Below are 14393 nucleotides of genomic sequence, written 5' to 3'. Positions count from 1 at the left end.
GAGTGCCACTGCCAGTGTGACTAGTGGTGACCAGTGCCTGACCACCAGTATAGTAGTATATTGTTGTATGTATTGTATACTATCTCTTTATCAACCAGTCTATATTAGCAGCAGACACAGTACAGTGCGGTAGTTCACGGCTGTGGCTACCTCTGTGTCGGCAGTCGGAACTCGGCAGGCAGTCCGTCCATCCATAATTGTATTACAATATATACCACCTAACCGTGGTATTTTTTTTTTCTTTCTTTATACCGTCGTCATAGTGTCATACTAGTTGTTACGAGTATACTACTATCTCTTTATCAACCAGTGTACAGTGCGGTAGTTCACGGCTGTGGCTACCTCTGTGTCGGCAGTCGGCAGGCAGTCCGTCCATCCATAATTGTATTATTATTATAATATATACCACCTAACCGTGGTTTTTTTTTCATTCTTTATACCGTCATAGTGTCATACTAGTTGTTACGAGTATACTACTATCTCTTTATCAACCAGTGTACAGTGCGGTAGTTCACGGCTGTGGCTACCTCTGTGTCGGCAGTCGGCAGGCAGTCCGTCCATCCATAATTGTATTATTATTATAATATATACCACCTAACCGTGGTTTTTTTTTCATTCTTTATACCGTCGTCATAGTGTCATACTAGTTGTTACGAGTATACTACTATCTCTTTATCAACCAGTGTACAGTGCGGTAGTTCACGGCTCAGGCTACCTCTGTGTCGGCAGTCGGCAGGCAGTCCGTCCATCCATAATTGTATTATTATTATAATATATACCACCTAACCGTGGTTTTTTTTTCATTCTTTATACCGTCGTCATAGTGTCATACTAGTTGTTACGAGTATACTACTATCTCTTTATCAACCAGTGTACAGTGCGGTAGTTCACGGCTGTGGCTACCTCTGTGTCGGCAGTCGGCAGGCAGTCCGTCCATCCATAATTGTATTATTATTATAATATATACCACCTAACTGTGGTATTTTTTTTTCTTTCTTTATACCGTCGTCATAGTGTCATACTAGTTGTTACGAGTATACTACTATCTCTTTATCAACCAGTGTACAGTGCGGTAGTTCACGGCTGTGGCTACCTCTGTGTCGGCAGTCGGCAGGCAGTCAGTCCATCCATAATTGTATTATTATTATAATATATACCACCTAACTGTGGTATTTTTTTTTCTTTCTTTATACCGTCGTCATAGTGTCATACTAGTTGTTACGAGTATACTACTATCTCTTTATCAACCAGTGTACAGTGCGGTAGTTCACGGCTGTGGCTACCTCTGTGTCGGCAGTCGGCAGGCAGTCCGTCCATCCATAATTGTATTATTATTATAATATATACCACCTAACCGTGGTTTTTTTTTCATTCTTTATACCGTCGTCATAGTGTCATACTAGTTGTTACGAGTATACTACTATCTCTTTATCAACCAGTGTACAGTGCGGTAGTTCACGGCTGTGGCTACCTCTGTGTCGGCAGTCGGCAGGCAGTCCGTCCATCCATAATTGTATTATTATTATAATATATACCACCTAACTGTGGTATTTTTTTTTCTTTCTTTATACCGTCGTCATAGTGTCATACTAGTTGTTACGAGTATACTACTATCTCTTTATCAACCAGTGTACAGTGCGGTAGTTCACGGCTGTGGCTACCTCTGTGTCGGCAGTCGGCAGGCAGTCCGTCCATCCATAATTGTATTATTATTATAATATATACCACCTAACCGTGGTTTTTTTTTCATTCTTTATACCGTCATAGTGTCATACTAGTTGTTACGAGTATACTACTATCTCTTTATCAACCAGTGTACAGTGCGGTAGTTCACGGCTGTGGCTACCTCTGTGTCGGCAGTCGGCAGGCAGTCCGTCCATCCATAATTGTATTATTATTATAATATATACCACCTAACTGTGGTATTTTTTTTTCTTTCTTTATACCGTCGTCATAGTGTCATACTAGTTGTTACGAGTATACTACTATCTCTTTATCAACCAGTGTACAGTGCGGTAGTTCACGGCTGTGGCTACCTCTGTGTCGGCAGTCGGCAGGCAGTCCGTCCATCCATAATTGTATTATTATTATAATATATACCACCTAACCGTGGTTTTTTTTTCATTCTTTATACCGTCATAGTGTCATACTAGTTGTTACGAGTATACTACTATCTCTTTATCAACCAGTGTACAGTGCGGTAGTTCACGGCTGTGGCTACCTCTGTGTCGGCACTCGGCAGGCAGTCCGTCCATCCATAATTGTATTATTATTATAATATATACCACCTAACCGTGGTTTTTTTTTCATTCTTTATACTGTCGTCACAGTGTCATACTAGTTGTTACGAGTATACTACTATCTCTTTATCAACCAGTGTACAGTGCGGTAGTTCGCGGCTGTGGCTACCTCTGTGTCGGCAGTCGGCAGGCAGTCCGTCCATCCATAATTGTATTATTATTATAATATATACCACCTAACCGTGGTTTTTTTATACCACCTAACCGTGGCAGTCCGTCCATAATTGTATACTAGTATCCAATCCATCCATCTCCATTGTTTACCTGAGGTGCCTTTTAGTTCTGCCTATAAAATATGGAGAACAAAAAAGTTGAGGTTCCAAAATTAGGGAAAGATCAAGATCCACTTCCACCTCGTGCTGAAGCTGCTGCCACTAGTCATGGCCGAGACGATGAAATGCCAGCAACGTCGTCTGCCAAGGCCGATGCCCAATGTCATAGTACAGAGCATGTCAAATCCAAAACACCAAATATCAGAAAAAAAAGGACTCCAAAACCTAAAATAAAATTGTCGGAGGAGAAGCGTAAACTTGCCAATATGCCATTTACCACACGGAGTGGCAAGGAACGGCTGAGGCCCTGGCCTATGTTCATGGCTAGTGGTTCAGCTTCACATGAGGATGGAAGCACTCAGCCTCTCGCTAGAAAACTGAAAAGACTCAAGCTGGCAAAAGCACCGCAAAGAACTGTGCGTTCTTTGAAATCCCAAATCCACAAGGAGAGTCCAATTGTGTCGTTTGCGATGCCTGACCTTCCCAACACTGGACGTGAAGAGCATGCGCCTTCCACTATTTGCATGCCCCCTGCAAGTGCTGGAAGGAGCACCCGCAGTCCAGTTCCTGATAGTCAGATTGAAGATGTCAGTGTTGAAGTACACCAGGATGAGGAGGATATGGGTGTTGCTGGCGCTGGGGAGGAAATTGACCAGGAGGATTCTGATGGTGAGGTGGTTTGTTTAAGTCAGGCACCCGGGGAGACACCTGTTGTCCGTGGGAGGAATATGGCCGTTGACATGCCAGGTGAAAATACCAAAAAAATCAGCTCTTCGGTGTGGAGGTATTTCACCAGAAATGCGGACAACAGGTGTCAAGCCGTGTGTTCCCTTTGTCAAGCTGTAATAAGTAGGGGTAAGGACGTTAACCACCTCGGAACATCCTCCCTTATACGTCACCTGCAGCGCATTCATAATAAGTCAGTGACAAGTTCAAAAACTTTGGGTGACAGCGGAAGCAGTCCACTGACCAGTAAATCCCTTCCTCTTGTAACCAAGCTCACGCAAACCACCCCACCAACTCCCTCAGTGTCAATTTCCTCCTTCCCCAGGAATGCCAATAGTCCTGCAGGCCATGTCACTGGCAAGTCTGACGAGTCCTCTCCTGCCTGTGATTCCTCCGATGCATCCTTGCGTGTAACGCCTACTGCTGCTGGCGCTGCTGTTGTTGCCGCTGGGAGTCGATGGTCATCCCAGAGGGGAAGTCGTAAGCCCACTTGTACTACTTCCAGTAAGCAATTGACTGTTCAACAGTCCTTTGCGAGGAAGATGAAATATCACAGCAGTCATCCTACTGCAAAGCGGATAACTGAGTCCTTGACAACTATGTTGGTGTTAGACGTGCGTCCGGTATCCGCCGTTAGTTCACAGGGAACTAGACAATTTATTGAGGCAGTGTGCCCCCGTTACCAAATACCATCTAGGTTCCACTTCTCTAGGCAGGCGATACCGAGAATGTACACGGACGTCAGAAAAAGACTCACCAGTGTCCTAAAAAATGCAGTTGTACCCAATGTCCACTTAACCACGGACATGTGGACAAGTGGAGCAGGGCAGGGTCAGGACTATATGACTGTGACAGCCCACTGGGTAGATGTATGGACTCCCGCCGCAAGAACAGCAGCGGCGGCACCAGTAGCAGCATCTCGCAAACGCCAACTCTTTCCTAGGCAGGCTACGCTTTGTATCACCGCTTTCCAGAATACGCACACAGCTGAAAACCTCTTACGGCAACTGAGGAAGATCATCGCGGAATGGCTTACCCCAATTGGACTCTCCTGTGGATTTGTGGCATCGGACAACGCCAGCAATATTGTGTGTGCATTAAATATGGGCAAATTCCAGCACGTCCCATGTTTTGCACATACCTTGAATTTGGTGGTGCAGAATTTTTTAAAAAACGACAGGGGCGTGCAAGAGATGCTGTCGGTGGCCAGAAAAATTGCGGGACACTTTCGGCATACAGGCACCACGTACAGAAGACTGGAGCACCACCAAAAACTACTGAACCTGCCCTGCCATCATCTGAAGCAAGAAGTGGTAACGAGGTGGAATTCAACCCTCTATATGCTTCAGAGGTTGGAGGAGCAGCAAAAGGCCATTCAAGCCTATACAATTGAGCACGATATAGGAGATGGAATGCACCTGTCTCAAGTGCAGTGGAGAATGATTTCAACGTTGTGCAAGGTTCTGATGCCCTTTGAACTTGCCACACGTGAAGTCAGTTCAGACACTGCCAGCCTGAGTCAGGTCATTCCCCTCATCAGGCTTTTGCAGAAGAAGCTGGAGGCATTGAAGAAGGAGCTAACACGGAGCGATTCCGCTAGGCATGTGGGACTTGTGGATGCAGCCCTTAATTCGCTTAACAAGGATTCACGGGTGGTCAATCTGTTGAAATCAGAGCACTACATTTTGGCCACCGTGCTCGATCCTAGATTTAAAGCCTACCTTGGATCTCTCTTTCCGGCAGACACAGGTCTGCTGGGGTTGAAAGACCTGCTGGTGACAAAATTGTCAAGTCAAGCGGAACGCGACCTGTCAACATCTCCTCCTTCACATTCTCCCGCAACTGGGGGTGCGAGGAAAAGGCTCAGAATTCCGAGCCCACCCGCTGGCGGTGATGCAGGGCAGTCTGGAGCGACTGCTGATGCTGACATCTGGTCCGGACTGAAGGACCTGACAATGATTACGGACATGTCGTCTACTGTCACTGCATATGATTCTCTCAACATTGATAGAATGGTGGAGGATTATATGAGTGACCGCATCCAAGTAGGCACGTCACACAGTCCGTACTTATACTGGCAGGAAAAAGAGGCAATTTGGAGGCCCTTGCACAAACTGGCTTTATTCTACCTAAGTTGCCCTCCCACAAGTGTGTACTCCGAAAGAGTGTTTAGTGCCGCCGCTCACCTTGTCAGCAATCGGCGTACGAGGTTACATCCAGAAAATGTGGAGAAGATGATGTTCATTAAAATGAATTATAATCAATTCCTCCGCGGAGACATTGACCAGCAGCAATTGCCTCCACAAAGTACACAGGGAGCTGAGATGGTGGATTCCAGTGGGGACGAATTGATAATCTGTGAGGAGGGGGATGTACACGGTGATATATCGGAGGGTGAAGATGAGGTGGACATCTTGCCTCTGTAGAGCCAGTTTGTGCAAGGAGAGATTAATTGCTTCTTTTTTGGGGGGGGTCCAAACCAACCCGTCATATCAGTCACAGTCGTGTGGCAGACCCTGTCACTGAAATGATGGGTTGGTTAAAGTGTGCATGTCCTGTTTTGTTTATACAACATAAGGGTGGGTGGGAGGGCCCAAGGATAATTCCATCTTGCACCTCTTTTTTCTTTTCTTTTTCTTTGCATCATGTGCTGATTGGGGAGGGTTTTTTGGAAGGGACATCCTGCGTGACACTGCAGTGCCACTCCTAGATGGGCCCGGTGTTTGTGTCGGCCACTAGGGTCGCTTATCTTTCTCACACAGTCAGCTACCTCATTGCGCCTCTTTTTTTCTTTGCGTCATGTGCTGTTTGGGGAGGGTTTTTTGGAAGGGACATCCTGCGTGACACTGCAGTGCCACTCCTAGATGGGCCCGGTGTTTGTGTCGGCCACTAGGGTCGCTTATCTTACTCACACAGCGACCTCGGTGCAAATTTTAGGACTAAAAATAATATTGTGAGGTGTGATGTGTTCAGAATAGGCTGAAAATGAGTGTAAATTATGTTTTTTGAGGTTAATAATACTTTGGGATCAAAATTACCCCCAAATTCTATGATTTAAGCTGTTTTTTAGGGTTTTTTGAAAAAAACACCCGAATCCAAAACACACCCGAATCCGACAAAAAAAATTCGGTGAGGTTTTGCCAAAACGCGGTCGAACCCAAAACACGGCCGCGGAACCGAACCCAAAACCAAAACACAAAACCCGAAAAATTTCAGGCGCTCATCTCTAGTTGTAATAGCAATTTATTTCTATTACCTCCTCGAATGTTATCAGGTTGCTGATCTATGATTTTATACTTCAGACTTGACAGATTATGTTTAAATCTAGCAAAGTGGCGTGCCACTGGCTGTGCTTGACTCTCTCCTCCCAGTGCCGCTCTAATAGAAGACCTGTGCATGGCCATTCTTTCTCGAAACTGTCGCGTCGTCTTACCAATATAGAACAACCCGCAGGGACAACGTATATAATAGATGACATGAGTACTTGTACATGTCAAAATTTTATCTATTTTCACAAATTTACCTGAATGTGGGTGTGAAAAGCCAGGTCCTACTTCCATATAGCTGCAAGTGGTGCAGCCTATGCACTTTTAGCAACCTGGCTTTTTGGTTAAGAATGTCCGGATTGGGCAGGGTTTAAACCCAGAAATATCATTATGTACCAAATAATCTTTAAGGTTTCTGTTTCTGGTATAACTTGGTAACAACCTTTTGTGTTTCAATATCCCCAGATCTTTATCTGTGGAGATCACCGGCCAGATATCCCTAGCATGTTTATTAATTTCTTTGCTAACCACAGACCATTTTTGTACAAATGGAATTTTGTTCTGCATCATATCTGGATTTTTATCTAGATGGTGCAATAAAGTATTTCTATCAATACCCATTACCTTATTTTTAGTCCTCATTAATTCATCCCAGTTATACCCCCTCTTGCTGAATCTCACGGCCATTTCATCGATCTCGGATTCGGCCCGCACTGGATCATCCGAGATCCTGTGGACTCTGAGGAACTGAGAGTAAGGTAAACTGTACTTAGTTGATGGTGGGTGAAAACTGGCTGCATGTAAAAGAGTATTTTTATCTGTGGGCTTCTTATATAAGTCGGTGTGAATTCGGCCCTTATCAATTGAAATATTTACATCCAAATAATTAACCCTTGTCTTGCTAGCGCTAGCCGTGAATTTAATGTTCTCATCGGATTCATTAATCGTCTGTAATGTATCAAGGAATTGCTCCTCAGTTCCTAACCAAATTAAGAACAAATCGTCTATATAACGAACAAAAAACTTTATCTTATCTGCAATTTCTGGTTTTGTGAAGAACAACTTCCTTTCCACTTCAAACATAAAACAGTTCGCAAAGGCAGGGGAAACGCAGCTGCCCATTGCGCACCCCTGCCTCTGCTCAAACCAACCATCGTCAAACAAAAAATAATTACGTGCTAGAGTGAGTTTCAGAAGATCTAAAAAGAATTCCAAATCAGGGCCTTTGTACAGTGTGCTCGTGGACAAAAGGCGCCTGGCTGCCTCTACACCCCTATCGTGCGGGATATTGGTGTAGAGGCTCACCACGTCCAACGTACACAATATACAGTCCTCTGTAAGTAACGGTAACTCAGTCAATTTATTAATCAATGAGGTAGTGTCCTTCAGATAAGTTAATTGAGACTGTATGACCGGCTGAAAATAATGATCCAGGTACTGTGAGATCTTATAATAGATGGAATTCCTTGCAGATATTATAGGGCGACCCGGTGGCACTTCGGGGGGCTTTAGGGATGAACACACGGGCTATGTTGGGCCCCAAAAAAGGCAATACACCAGGCGGGGCAAGCAATGCCAAAGAATCCACAAAAAAAGCCCCCAAAGCCAAGAAGAAAACAACATAGTGTTCAACCTATCAGGACGTGCACTATCTACGGATGAACTTTCAGTATTGAATAGGGGCCTTTCATTTATCCCTACGACTCCATTTGATGAATTTCAGTGGAAAGTTGACTCATATAATGTCCACAGGCGGCTGAGATTACAAGAACATTTTGCACATCAGGCTGGCCCTATGATGGTGACGGATGTACCACCTAAATTGAAGCCGAGATCCAACTTTGATCCTCAGAGCAACAATTCCTCTCTAAAATGTTTTGCCAGGGCATTAGACTCTATGACCATGGAATCGGTTAAAACCCATAGACATTCCGGTAACAACTTGACTAAGGGGGAGCGAGAAGCTCTTATTACCTTAAGCAAGGACAGACAGATAGTAATACGCCCCGCCGATAAAGGTGGGGGGGGGGGTAATTGTACAGAATTTACAACAGTATAAAACAGAGGCCTATAGGCAATTGAATGAAACTTCAGTATACACTCGCTTACGTAAAGATCCTACCAGCACATACAATAATGAGTTAAAGCAGATGTTACTACGAGCTGTGGATGATGGAATTATTACTGTTGATGTTTATGAGGCTTTGTTCCAGGACCACCCGGTGGCACCGGTGTTTTACACCATTCCTAAAATCCACAAGGATCCCGAAGTGCCACCGGGTCGCCCTATAATATCTGCAAGGAATTCCATCTATTATAAGATCTCACAGTACCTGGATCATTATTTTCAGCCGGTCATACAGTCTCAATTAACTTATCTGAAGGACACTACCTCATTGATTAATAAATTGACTGAGTTACCGTTACTTACAGAGGACTGTATATTGTGTACGTTGGACGTGGTGAGCCTCTACACCAATATCCCGCACGATAGGGGTGTAGAGGCAGCCAGGCGCCTTTTGTCCACGAGCACACTGTACAAAGGCCCTGATTTGGAATTCTTTTTAGATCTTCTGAAACTCACTCTAGCACGTAATTATTTTTTGTTTGACGATGGTTGGTTTGAGCAGAGGCAGGGGTGCGCAATGGGCAGCTGCGTTTCCCCTGCCTTTGCGAACTGTTTTATGTTTGAAGTGGAAAGGAAGTTGTTCTTCACAAAACCAGAAATTGCAGATAAGATAAAGTTTTTTGTTCGTTATATAGACGATTTGTTCTTAATTTGGTTAGGAACTGAGGAGCAATTCCTTGATACATTACAGACGATTAATGAATCCGATGAGAACATTAAATTCACGGCTAGCGCTAGCAAGACAAGGGTTAATTATTTGGATGTAAATATTTGAATTGATAAGGGCCGAATTCACACCGACTTATATAAGAAGCCCACAGATAAAAATACTCTTTTACATGCAGCCAGTTTTCACCCACCATCAACTAAGTACAGTTTACCTTACTCTCAGTTCCTCAGAGTCCACAGGATCTCGGATGATCCAGTGCGGGCCGAATCCGAGATCGATGAAATGGCCGTGAGATTCAGCAAGAGGGGGTATAACTGGGATGAATTAATGAGGACTAAAAATAAGGTAATGGGTATTGATAGAAATACTTTATTGCACCATCTAGATAAAAATCCAGATATGATGCAGAACAAAATTCCATTTGTACAAAAATGGTCTGTGGTTAGCAAAGAAATTAATAAACATGCTAGGGATATCTGGCCGGTGATCTCCACAGATAAAGATCTGGGGATATTGAAACACAAAAGGTTGTTACCAAGTTATACCAGAAACAGAAACCTTAAAGATTATTTGGTACATAATGATATTTCTGGGTTTAAACCCTGCCCAATCCGGACATTCTTAACCAAAAAGCCAGGTTGCTAAAAGTGCATAGGCTGCACCACTTGCAGCTATATGGAAGTAGGACCTGGCTTTTCACACCCACATTCAGGTAAATTTGTGAAAATAGATAAAATTTTGACATGTACAAGTACTCATGTCATCTATTATATACGTTGTCCCTGCGGGTTGTTCTATATTGGTAAGACGACGCGACAGTTTCGAGAAAGAATGGCCATGCACAGGTCTTCTATTAGAGCGGCACTGGGAGGAGAGAGTCAAGCACAGCCAGTGGCACGCCACTTTGCTAGATTTAAACATAATCTGTCAAGTCTGAAGTATAAAATCATAGATCAGCAACCTGATAACATTCGAGGAGGTAATAGAAATAAATTGCTATTACAACGTGAGGCTAGATGGATTCATCGCCTCAATACGGTGACTCCAGGTGGCCTCAATGAACAGTTGCCACTATATTGTTTCTCTTGAGGTTTTTACAATACGGGCTTCTGTGAATCTATGCATTTAGATATGTTTTTTCTGTCTCTTTTGGTGTATTTTTGTATGTAAACACTAGTATATAGCATTGTTAGTGTTTATACTGGTGGAGACTGTATTTTTATGAATATTAAGTTTTCTAGTATGCTGCTATGATGGAAACGATAAATGTATCACATGTATTGCATTGTTAAATAATAGTTCACATTGCGTCTTCGTCTCCAAGGTAACCGATATGCAGCGTGGGACGTGAGCGCGATGCACAGGCGCTGTGCCATGACGTCATCCATCCCCGCCAGCTGATCGGGCCGAAGGGACGCGGGACACGAGGGTTTGGTGAGGTATAAAGGTATGTGAATGTATTATATGTGTTGGTCTGACGAAAGTTAATATAACTGAAACGTTACTATAAGAGCGCTGTCTCTGTGATTATTTGATTTGAAAAGTCCTCGTGGAGTGCCACTCGAACACATTGGATATATATATATATATATATATATATATATATATACACATATATATATACACTGCTCAAAAAAATAAAGGGAACACTAAAATAACACATCCTAGATCTGAATGAATGAAATATTCTTATTAAATACTTTGTTCTTTACATAGTTGAATGTGCTGACAACAAAATCACACAAAAATTATCAATGGAAATCAAATTTATTAACCCATGAAGGTCTGGATTTGGTGTCACCCTCAAAATGAAAGTGGAAAAACACACTACAGGCTGATCCAACTTTGATGTAATGTCCTTAAAACAAGTCAAAATGAGGCTCAGTAGTGTGTGTGGCCTCCACGTGCCTGTATGACCTCCCTACAATGCCTGGACATGCTCCTGATGAGGTGGCGGATGGTCTCCTGAGGGATCTCCTCCCAGACTTGGACTTAAGCATCTGCCAACTCCTGGACAGTCTGTGGTGCAACTGTGGTTGGTGGATGGAGCGAGACATGATGTCCCAGATGTGCTCAATTGGATTCAGGTCTGGGGAACGGACGGGCCAGTCCATGACATCAATTCCTTCATCTTGCAGAACTGCTGACAAACTCCAGCCACATGAGGTCTAGCATTGTCTTGCATTAGGAGGAACCCAGGGCCAACCGCACCAGCATATGGTCTCACAAGGGGTCTGAGGATCTCATCTCAGTACCTAATGGCAGTCAGGCTACCTCTGGCGAGCACATGGAGGGCTGTGTGTCCCCCAAAAGAAATGCCACCCCACACCATTACTGACCCACTGCCAAACCAGTCATGCTGGAGGATGTTGCAGGCAGCAGAACGTTCTCCTTGGCGTCTCCAGACTCTGTCATGTTTGTCACATGTGCTCAGTGAGAACCTGCTTTCATCTGTGAAGAGCACAGGGCGCCAGTGGCGAATTTGCCAATCTTGGTGTTCTCTGGCAAATGCCAAACGTCCTGCACGGTGTTGGACTGTAAGCACAACCCCCACCTGTGGATGTCGGGCCCTCATACCACCCTCATGGAGTCTGTTTCTGATCGTTTGAGTAGACACATGCACATTTGTGGCTTGCTGGAGGTCATTTTGCAGGGCTCTGGCAGTGCTCCTCCTGTTCCTCCTTGCACAAAGGCAGAGGTAGCGGTCCTGCTGCTGGGTTGTTGCCCTCCTACGGTCTCCTCCACATCTCCTGATGTACTGGCCTGTCTCCTGGTAGCGCCTCCATGCTCTGGACACTACGCTGACAGACACAGCAAACCTTCTTGCCACAGCTCGCATTGGTGTGCCATCCTGGATGAGCTGCACTACCTGAGCTACTTGTGTGGGTTGTATGGAGGTCATACAGGCACTTGGAGGCCACCCACACTACTGAGCCTTATTTTGACTTGTTTTAAGGACATTACATCAAAGTTGGATCAGCCCGTAGTGTGTTTTTCCACTTTAATTTTGAGGGTGACTCCAAAACCAGACCTCCATGGGTTAATAAATTTGATTTCCATTGATAATTTTTGTGTGATTTTGTTGTCAGCACATTCAACTATGTAAAGAACAGAGTATTTAATAAGAATATTTCATTCATTCAGATCTAGGATGTGTTATTTTAGTGTTCCCTTTATTTTTTTGATCAGTGTATATATTTTATTTGGGCTATTTTTGTAATTTAAAGTACCATCTTGCACGACTACTGCCATACTATTGCATTTACGCTCTATATGTGTATTGTATCATTAGAATATTCTACTGTGACCATAGCGGTTCCGTAATAGCCATGGTAGTACTCTTTTTTCAGACGCTGGGCTCACACTGGGGTTTCTTTTTAAAAGCATATTAAATAAATGTTATATTTTCTGAATTACTAATTAAACTTCCTGTCTCTGTGGAATAGAGCTCTCCCTACCAGGGCTAGTAAGTGACTTTGTCATAACTCAAGGGAATACAAGCAAGAAAGTGACATTGTAATGACATTTTGCAGTTCGTCTGTCACCTTAGCATGCCTAAGAATAATCTAAACAAAAGTTATCAAATTGCTTAAGAGTATGCTGGTAAAAGCAATACAATACTACCATTGGCTTATTTTGGCATTCATCTTACAGTCTGTCCCAAGTGACTCCAAAGGTTATCCACATGCTGCTGAATATTGTCAAATTTGGCTATTGTAGTGACTTATGTTTGTGTTAAATTAGCATTATTCACGAAATTAAGGTGAAATTTTCCATGAAAAGAATCACTCAATTATAGCAAATACTTTGCAAAATCATTTGAAATCGTGCCTCTCTCTTTTTCCAAAACAATTTCATGAAGGAAAAGAAAGTTTGCAAAGTTTTAATTTTCAATAAAAGCAGACTTTTTTTTGGCTGCCATCTTGTTCTTCAAGAATACTTGCATTGATTTATTTAACGTATTCAGGTGAATCCGTGGTGGCAGTTTAACTGCCCCATAATATTATGCACCACTCCAGACAGCCCGCCATTATAAGATCCCACAGATCCTCCATCTCTCCCCCATACTATGCACCAAACCAGACAACCCCCACTCCACTAATCCCTGTTCGAGTACCTGATTGCCCCCCCCTCCCCCAGCAATATGCTCCATGACCAGACCGCCCTCCCCCAATAATCATATTCCAAATCATAATCATAATCCACTGGCACTCCACAGCTATTCTGTGACTTACCCATTCTCAAAATAAGAATAAGAATATATCTTATTAATATAAGAAAATGGAGGAGCAAGTGAAGGCCTACCTAAACTGAGACAGCAGAAGAGGAGAGAGGTCCGCACACTTCAGTTCTCACAGACACCCACACAATCCTCTCAGTGTCCCCAAATGTCTACTGCGCATGTCAGATTTCTCTGTCATTGAGCAGTGGCATAAGGAGGATAGTAGGGGGCATGGCGGCGGAAGATACTGCTCAGAGTCAGCGGCAGCCTCAGTATTGAGCAAGCAGTGGGCCAATCAGGGCCCAGGGGCGTGGCTATGCCGGTGTCAAGGGCGGAGCTATGCTCAGTGTCCCGACACCTAGTTAAAAAAAATTAATATATATATATATATATATATATTTGGTTATGCTATGCCATCGATGGAGGGAAACCATCTGGTTCTACCCCATCGATGGCAAAAGTATTCTACATCGGGCAAAAACCATTGATGATTAGGAATCATCAATGGTCAATGGCCATCCCTACCAGTGCCTGTCAATAGCGATCGCCGAGACCAGGCCGGCATCGGGACTTGGGAGCAACGTCACCAGCAAGTGGGCAGGGTTTGGGTGTGTACAGTAGGGATGCGATCACCTGTTTTGCCACTCTGCCAATGAGGTGAATGAAGCCAAAGTTTTTAATCTGTCTTGAAAGGCATCAGCTAAATTGCTGAGTATGTGTCACGGTCCGGAGGATCGGGTTCCGGGACCAGCGGTACTTACCTATCCGGACGCTCTGGTGCGATCCCTCCGGTGAGGGTGCGGGCTGCT

This window comes from Pseudophryne corroboree, chromosome 1 (assembly GCF_028390025.1).
Source record: "Pseudophryne corroboree isolate aPseCor3 chromosome 1, aPseCor3.hap2, whole genome shotgun sequence".
Classification (NCBI taxonomy): Eukaryota; Metazoa; Chordata; class Amphibia; order Anura; family Myobatrachidae; genus Pseudophryne; species Pseudophryne corroboree.
The sequence above is the reverse complement of the archived record's forward strand: the minus strand, read 5'-3'. Positions refer to the sequence as shown.